The sequence below is a fragment of the Arachis ipaensis genome, chromosome B8 (assembly GCF_059453495.1).
Source record: "Arachis ipaensis isolate K30076 ecotype BB chromosome B8, ASM5945349v1, whole genome shotgun sequence".
Lineage (NCBI taxonomy): Eukaryota > Viridiplantae > Streptophyta > Magnoliopsida > Fabales > Fabaceae > Arachis > Arachis ipaensis.
This window is the reverse complement of record NC_142443.1, coordinates 40,728,023-40,735,741: the sequence shown is the minus strand read 5'-3', so window position 1 is coordinate 40,735,741 and position 7,719 is coordinate 40,728,023.

The following is a 7,719-nucleotide window of genomic DNA, read 5'->3' as shown; positions in this document are numbered from 1 at the left end:
ATCCTCTTTCTTGGATCTTTGTAAAATCTCTTTCAGGGATTGCTTTTATAACTTTTTAATAGTAGGAGTCCGACTTCGTTATGTCGGTCTCCTTTAAGTTATTTTTGTAATCCTCTTTCTTGGATCTTTGTCAGATCTCTTTCAGGGAATATTTTTATAACTTCTTAGTAGTAGGAGTCCGACTTCGTTATGTCGGTCTCCTTTAAGTTATTTTTGTAGTCCTCTTTTTTGGACCTTTGTCAGGTCTCTTTCAGGGATTACTTTTATAACTTCTTAGTAGTAGGAGTCCGACTTCCTTATGTCGATCTCCTTTAAGTTATTTTTGTAGTCCTCTTTTTTGGACCTTTGTCAGGTCTCTTTCAGGGACTACTTGTATAACTTTTTCATTTTGGGCTGACTTTGTTATGTCGGGCCCTTCTAAGTTAAAGTAATCCTCTTTAATAGGGTTGGCCATACCTCTTTCCAGGGTTTACTTATAACTTGGGTTGACTTGGTCCAACCTCTTAACGTCGGCCAGTCTTTAAGTTATTATTTTAGCAATCCGTAAGACCTCGTCAGGTTCTTTTTTAGATCACTTTCGATAACTTTATACATTATTCTGTGTTCATCTTTGCCGATTTGTAGAAAGTGGTTGTCATCTCTAGATCGTCTTTTGGGTGAATTGCGTTTTCACCTTTATCGGACGGTTATCTTTATCGTGATCGTGTAGTGAAATTGTTTTTCACTTTCTGCCGATCTGTTGCTTTATAATCGGACGATGAATGCTTCAGATTAATACGTCTTGAAATCTTGTAGAATATCTTAATATATATTTTATTCAAAGGAAAGTGCAAATATATACATGTGGGAATTTTTCATCATTTTATGTCGAATAATGTTTGAGTCTCAACTTGGTGCCTCATTAAAAAACCTTTTCAGGAAAAAGAGTGCATCCAATAGTGAGATCTTTTTCTTTTCTAGCTGTAGTACCTTCTTAGGTTGCAGGCGTGCCATGATCTGGGGAGCTCTCGTCCATCGAGTTCGGACAGTCTGTAGTAACCCTTCCATAGTACTTTTACAACTCGGTAGGGTCCTTTCTAGTTTGCTGCCAACTTTCCTTCTCCTAGTCGAGTTATTCCAATATCATTTTGGATTAGGATGAGATTGTTCTCCGTGAAACTTCTTGGCACTACCTTTTGATTATATTTGGAAGCCATTCGACGTTTTAGTGCTTCTTCTCTGATCCGAGCTCTTTCCTGGATTTCAGGTAGTAAGTCGAGTTCTTCCTTCTGAAGTTGAGAGTTGGCCTCTTCATTGTAGTGGACTACTCTGGGTGACCCTTCCTCGATCTCTACTGGGATCATTGCCTCCACTCCGTATGCTAGTCGAAAAGGTGATTCATTTGTCGTGGAGTGTTGCGTTGTTCGATATGCCCATAGGACTTGCGGAAGTTCTTCGGCCCAAGCTCCCTTTGCATCTTATAGTCTCCATTTTAACCCAGCCAATATGACTTTGTTGGCAGCTTTGGCCGGTCCATTGGCTTGAGGGTGTTCGACGGAGGTGAACTGGTACTTTATATTCAAGTCGGCTACTAGTCTCCTGAAGCTTGCGTCTGTGAATTAGGTGCCATTGTCTGTGGTGATGGAGTATGGAACCCCGAACCTCGTGACAATGTTCCTGTATAGGAATTTCTGGCTTCTTTGAGCGGTGGCGTTGGCTAGGGGCTCTGCCTCAATCCATTTTGTAAAATAGTCTACTCCGACTATGAGGAATTTTACTTGTTCTGATCCCTGGGGAAAGGGTCCGAGAAGATCAAGTCCCTATTTTGCAAATGGCCAAGGTGAGGTTACATTGATGAGCTCTTCTGGCAGGGTGATGTGGAATTTGGCATGTTTCTGACATGGTGGACATGTCTTTACAAATTCTATAGCTTCTTTCTGTAGGGTTGGCCAATAAAATCCCGCTCGGAGTACTTTTTTAGCGAGAGCTTGTGCTCCGAGATGGTTGCCGCACACGCCGCCGTGTACTTCTTCTAGCACTTCCTTTGTGTTGTTGGTCGGCACACATTTTAGTAGCGGTATTGAGATCCCTCTTTTGTACAAGATGTTGTTTATAATAGTATAGTACTGTGCCTCCCTTTTTAATCTTTTCGCCTCTTTTTCCTCCGTGGGAAGCGTCTCTGATTTGAGGTAGTTAATTATGGGGTCATCCATCCTTGGTCCTGACTTGTTATGGCTAGGATTTTCTCTTCCGAAATTGATGGGTTCTGTAGTATTTCCTGGATGAGGCTTTTATTGTTGCCCCCTGGTTTGGTGCTGGCTAGTTTTGAGAGTGCGTCAGCTCGGGTATTTTGTTCGCGGGGTATGTGGCAGATCTTATATTCCCCGAGTTGTCTGAGCTGTTCCTTGGTTTTATCCAAATATTTTCTCATGGTGGGATCTTTGGCTTGATAGCTCCCTATTATCTGCAAGGTGACTACTTATGAATCGCTGTAAATGTTGAGTTTTTGAGCTCTAACCTCTGTAGCCAGCTTCAAACTGGCTAATAATGCTTCATATTCCGCCTAGTTGTTTGAGGCTGGGAACCCGAACTTGAGGGAGAGCTCAACTTGGGTTCCTTGGTTGCTTTCGATTATCACGCCTGCGCCACTTCCAGTCTTATTTGAAGAACCGTCCACGTAGAGATTCCATTCTGTGGGGGTTTCCGAGGCATCTGTGAATTCTGCGATAAAGTCGGCCAGATACTGTGACTTAATGGCCGTCCGAGCTTCATATTGGAGGTCGAATTCTGATAACTCGATTGCCCATTGTAAAATTCTGCCTGCTAAATCTGTTTTTTGCAATATTCTTTTTATGGGCTGGTTGGTTCGAACCTTAATGGTGTGAGCCTGGAAGTACGGGCGAAGTCGTCGAGATGTTAGAATAAGAGTATAGGCAAATTTTTCTATCTTCTGATAGTTCAGCTCGGATCCCTATAGCGCTTTGCTAATGAAGTAGACGGGTTGTTGCCCACTTTCGTCTTCTCTGACTAGTGCTGAGGCTATTGCCTGGCTTCCTACTGCGAGATATAATATGAGCGGTTCTCCTTCTCATGGTCGAGATAAGATAGGTGGCCGTCCTAAGAACTCCTTAAAGTCTTGGAAGGCTTGTTCACATTCTGTCGTCCATTCGAACTACTTTCCCTTCCTTAAAGTAGCATAGAAGGGGAGAGATCTTATCGTTGCCCCTGCTAAGAATCTGGATAGGGCATCCAATCTCCCGTTGAGTTGCTGCACTTCTTTGACACAGGTGGGGCTCTTCATGTTGAGTATGGCTTGGCATTTATCCGGGTTTGCTTCAATTCCTCTTTGTGTGAGCATAAAACCTAGGAATTTGCCTGCTTCTACCGCAAAGGTACATTTTGCAGGATTGAGTCGCATGTCGTGCTTCCTTATAGTGTCGAACACTTGAGTCAGGTCGGACAGTAATGTGTCTTCGCTTTGTGTCTTTATCAACATGTCGTCCACATAGACTTCCATGATTTTTCCGATGTGGTCCGAGAAGACTTTGTTCATCAGCCTTTGATAAGTAGCACCCGCGTTCTTGAGACCGAAGGGCATCACGATGTAGCAGTAATTTGCTTTCGGCGTTAAAAACGAGGTCTTTTCTTGATCTGGCGGATACATGGGGATTTGGTTGTATCCCGAGTATGCGTCTATAAATGAGAGGTATCTATATCCGGAGGAGGCATCTATTAGAGCGTCGATACTTGGGAGTGGGTAAGGATCTTTTGGGCAGGCTTTGTTGAGATCGGTGTAGTCAGTACACATTCACCACTTCCCATTTGATTTTTTCACCAAGACGACGTTGGCTAACCATAGTGGATACTTGACTTCTCTTATGAATCCTGCCTCCAGTAGTGACTGTACCTGCTCTTCCACAGCTTGGGATCGCTCCGTTCCGAGTTTTCTTCGTCTCTGCTGCACCGGCCGAGATCCTGGATAGACCGCTAACTTGTGGCACATTAGCTTGGGGTCTATGCCTGGCATGTCTGCGGCTTTCCATGCGAATAGATCGACATTATCGCGTAAGAATTGTATCAGTAATTCTTTTGAGTCTCCTCTTAGGATTGCTCTGATATTAGTTGTTTTGTCCGAGGTGTCTCCGATCTGAACCTTCTCTATCTCGCCTTCTAGCTGCGGACGGAGTTCCTCTCGTCGCTGCACTCCGCCAAGCTCAATTGTATGAAACTCTTCTCCTCTGCCTCCGAGGTTTAGACTTCGTTATAACAGCGGCGTGCCATCTTTTGATCTGCCTTTATTGTAGCTATCCCTTCTGTAGTTGGGAATTTCATGCATAGATGTGGGGTCGAGACTATTGCGCCGAGTTGGTTGAGTGTTGTCCGACCTATTAGAGCATTGTAGGCTGAACTTACGTCAACCACAATGTAGTCTATTTTGAGGGTCCGGGATTGGTTCCCTTTTCCGAAGGTTGTATGTAGTGATATGTATCCTAATGGTTGTACCAGGGTATCTTCCAGTTCGAACAGACTGTTCGGGTATGCCTTAAGCTCCTTGTCTTCTAAACCGAGTTTGTCGAAAGCTGTTTTGAATAAGATGTCGGCGGAGCTTCCTTGATCTATTAGTGTGCGATGGAGATTGGCGTTTGCCAGTATGATGGTATTGACCATGGGGTCGTCGTGTCCCGAGATGATTCCAGACGCGTCCTCTTTAGTGAACGTGATTGCAGGGATGTCGGGTGCTTCCTCCTTTCCTTCGACATGATATACTTCTTTGAGATATCTTTTACGAGATGATTTGGATATTCCTCCCCCTGCGAATCCGCCATGTATCATGTGGACGTGTCTTTCTGGTGTACGGGGTGATCGCGCAGTTCGTCCGATATCTTCGTCCCTTCGTCTCTTTCTTTGATCATTGATGAGCGGATAATTTATACGCTTTTTGGCATTGTTTTTAGTATGTTTTTAGTAGGATCTAGTTACTTTTAGGGATGTTTTCATTATTTTTTATGTTAAATTCACATTTCTGGACTTTACTATGAGTTTGTGTGTTTTTCTGTGATTTCAGGTATTTTCTGGCTGAAATTGAGGGACTTGAGCAGAAATCAGATTCAGAGGTGGAAGAAGGACTGCTGATGCTGTTGGATTCTGACCTCCCTGCACTCAAAGTGGATTTTCTGGAGCTACAGAACTCGAAATGGCGCGCTTCCAATTGCGTTGGAAAGTAGACATCCAGGGCTTTCCAGCAATATATAATAGTCCATACTTTGGCTAAGAATAGATGACGTAAACTGGCGTTCAACGCCAGCTTTCTGCCCAAATCTGGCGTCCAGCGCCAGAAAAGGATCCAAAACCAGAGTTGAACGCCCAAACTGGCACAAAAACTGGCGTTCAACTCCAAGAAGGACCTCTACACGTGCAACACTCAATCTCAGCCCAAGCACACACCAAGTGGGCCCCGGAAGTGGATTTATGCATCAATTACTTACTTCTGTAAACCCTAGTAGCTAGTTTATTATAAATAGGACCTCTTACTATTGTATTAGACATCTTTGGATTATCTTTTGATCTATTGATCACGTTTTGGGGGCTGGCCATCTCGGCCATGCCTGGACCTTTCACTTATGTATTTTCAACGGTAGAGTTTCTACACTCCATAGATTAAGGTGTAGAGCTCTGCTGTTCCTCAAAGATTAATGCAAAGTACTACTGTTTTCTATTCAATTCATCTTATTTCGCTTCCAAGATATTCATTCGTACTTCAATCTGAATGTGATGAACGTGACAATCATCATCATTTCCTATGAACGCGTGCCTGACAACCACTTCCGTTCTACCTTAGACTGAATGAGTATCTCTTAGATCTCCTAACCAGAATCTTCGTGGTGTAAGCTAGAATGATGGCGGCATTCAAGAGAATCCGGAAGGTCTAAACCTTGTCTGTGGTATTCCGAGTAGGATTCAATGAATGAATGACTGTGACGAGCTCCAAACTCGCGATTGCGGGGCGTTAGTGACAGACGCAAAAGGATAGTAAATCCTATTCCAACATGATCGAGAACCGACAGATGAATAGCCGTGCCGTGACAGGGTGCGTTGACCATTTTCACTGAGAGGATAAGATGAAGCCATTGACAAGGGTGATGCCTCCAGACGATTAGCCGTGCCGTGACAGGGCATTGGATCATTTTCCCGAGAGATGACTGAAAGTAGCCATTGACAGTGGTGATGTATCACATAAAGCCAGCCATGGAAAGGAGTAAGACTGATTGGATGAAGATAGCAGGAAAGCAGAGGTTCAGAGGAACGAAAGCATCTCCATTCGCTTATCTGAAATTCTCACCAATGAATTACATAAGTATTTCTATCCCTATTCTATTAATTATTATTCAAAAATACCATTATCAATTTATATCTGCCTAACTGAGATTTGCAAGGTGACCATAGCTTGCTTCATACTGACAATCTCCGTGGGATTCGACCCTTACTCACGTAAGGTATTACATGGACGACCCAGTGCACTTGCTGGTTAGTTACACGGAGTTGTGAACCATGGTCTTGGCATCAAGTTTTGGCGCCATTACCAGGGAAAGAAAGAGCAATGAATTTTACATAATTAAAGTGTAATCACGATTCCGCGTACCAAGTTTTTAGCGCCGTTGTCGGGGATTGTTCGAGTTTGGACAACTGACGGTTCATCTTGTTGCTCAGATTAGGTAACTTTCTTTTTGTTTTCTTTTCAAAAATCTTTCAAAAATATTTCTAAAATTTTCTCATCTGTTTTCGAAAAAAATAAAAATGTTTTCAAAAATATATTTTTCTTCAGAATTTTTAAGAATGAATTCTAGTGTTTCATGATGATTTGTTGAATCCTGGCTGGCTGTAAGCCATGTCTAATCTTTTGGACTGGGGTTTCAACTTACCATCACAAAAGAAGAGATTCTCACACACTTAGTTGCTCTATACTTGAAAAGTATCCATATCTGCTGAAGCTTGGCTGGCCATTGGCCATGTCTAGTGTTTTGGACTGGAGCTTTCATTGAAAGCTTGGCTGGCTCATGAGCCATGTCTAATTCCTGGACTGAAGCTTTAGACTAAACATGGCAAGATTCCTGGAATTCATGTTAAAAATTTTGGAATCCTAATTTTTTCTTTTTCATATAAATTTCGAAATAAAAAAATCCAAAAAAATTAGAAAATCATAAAAAAAAAATCAAAAATATATTTTTTTGTGTTTCTTGTTTGAGTCTTGAGTCATATCATAAGTTTGGTGTCACTTGCATATGCATCTTGCATTTTTCGAAAATTCATGCATTCATAGTGTTCATCATGATCTTCAAGTTGTTCTTGGTAAGTCTTCTTGTTTGATCTTGATGATTTCATGTTTTGTGTCTTTTCTTGTTTTTCATATGCATTCTTGAATTCTTAGTGTCTAAGCATTAAAGAATTCTAAGTTTGGTGTCTTGCATGTTTTCTCTGCATTAAAAATTTTTCAAAATTATGTTCTTGATGTTCATCATGATCTTCATAGTGTTCTTGATGTTCATCTTGACATTCATATCATTCATGCATGCATTCATTGTTTTGATTCAAAATTTTCATGCATTGAGTCTTTTTGTTGTTTTTCTCTCTCATCATAAAAAAATTCAAAAATAAAAAAAAATATCTTTCCCTTTTTCTCTCATCAAACTCGAAAATTTGAGTTGACTTTTTTAAAAATTTTTAAATCAAATTGTCTCTCAT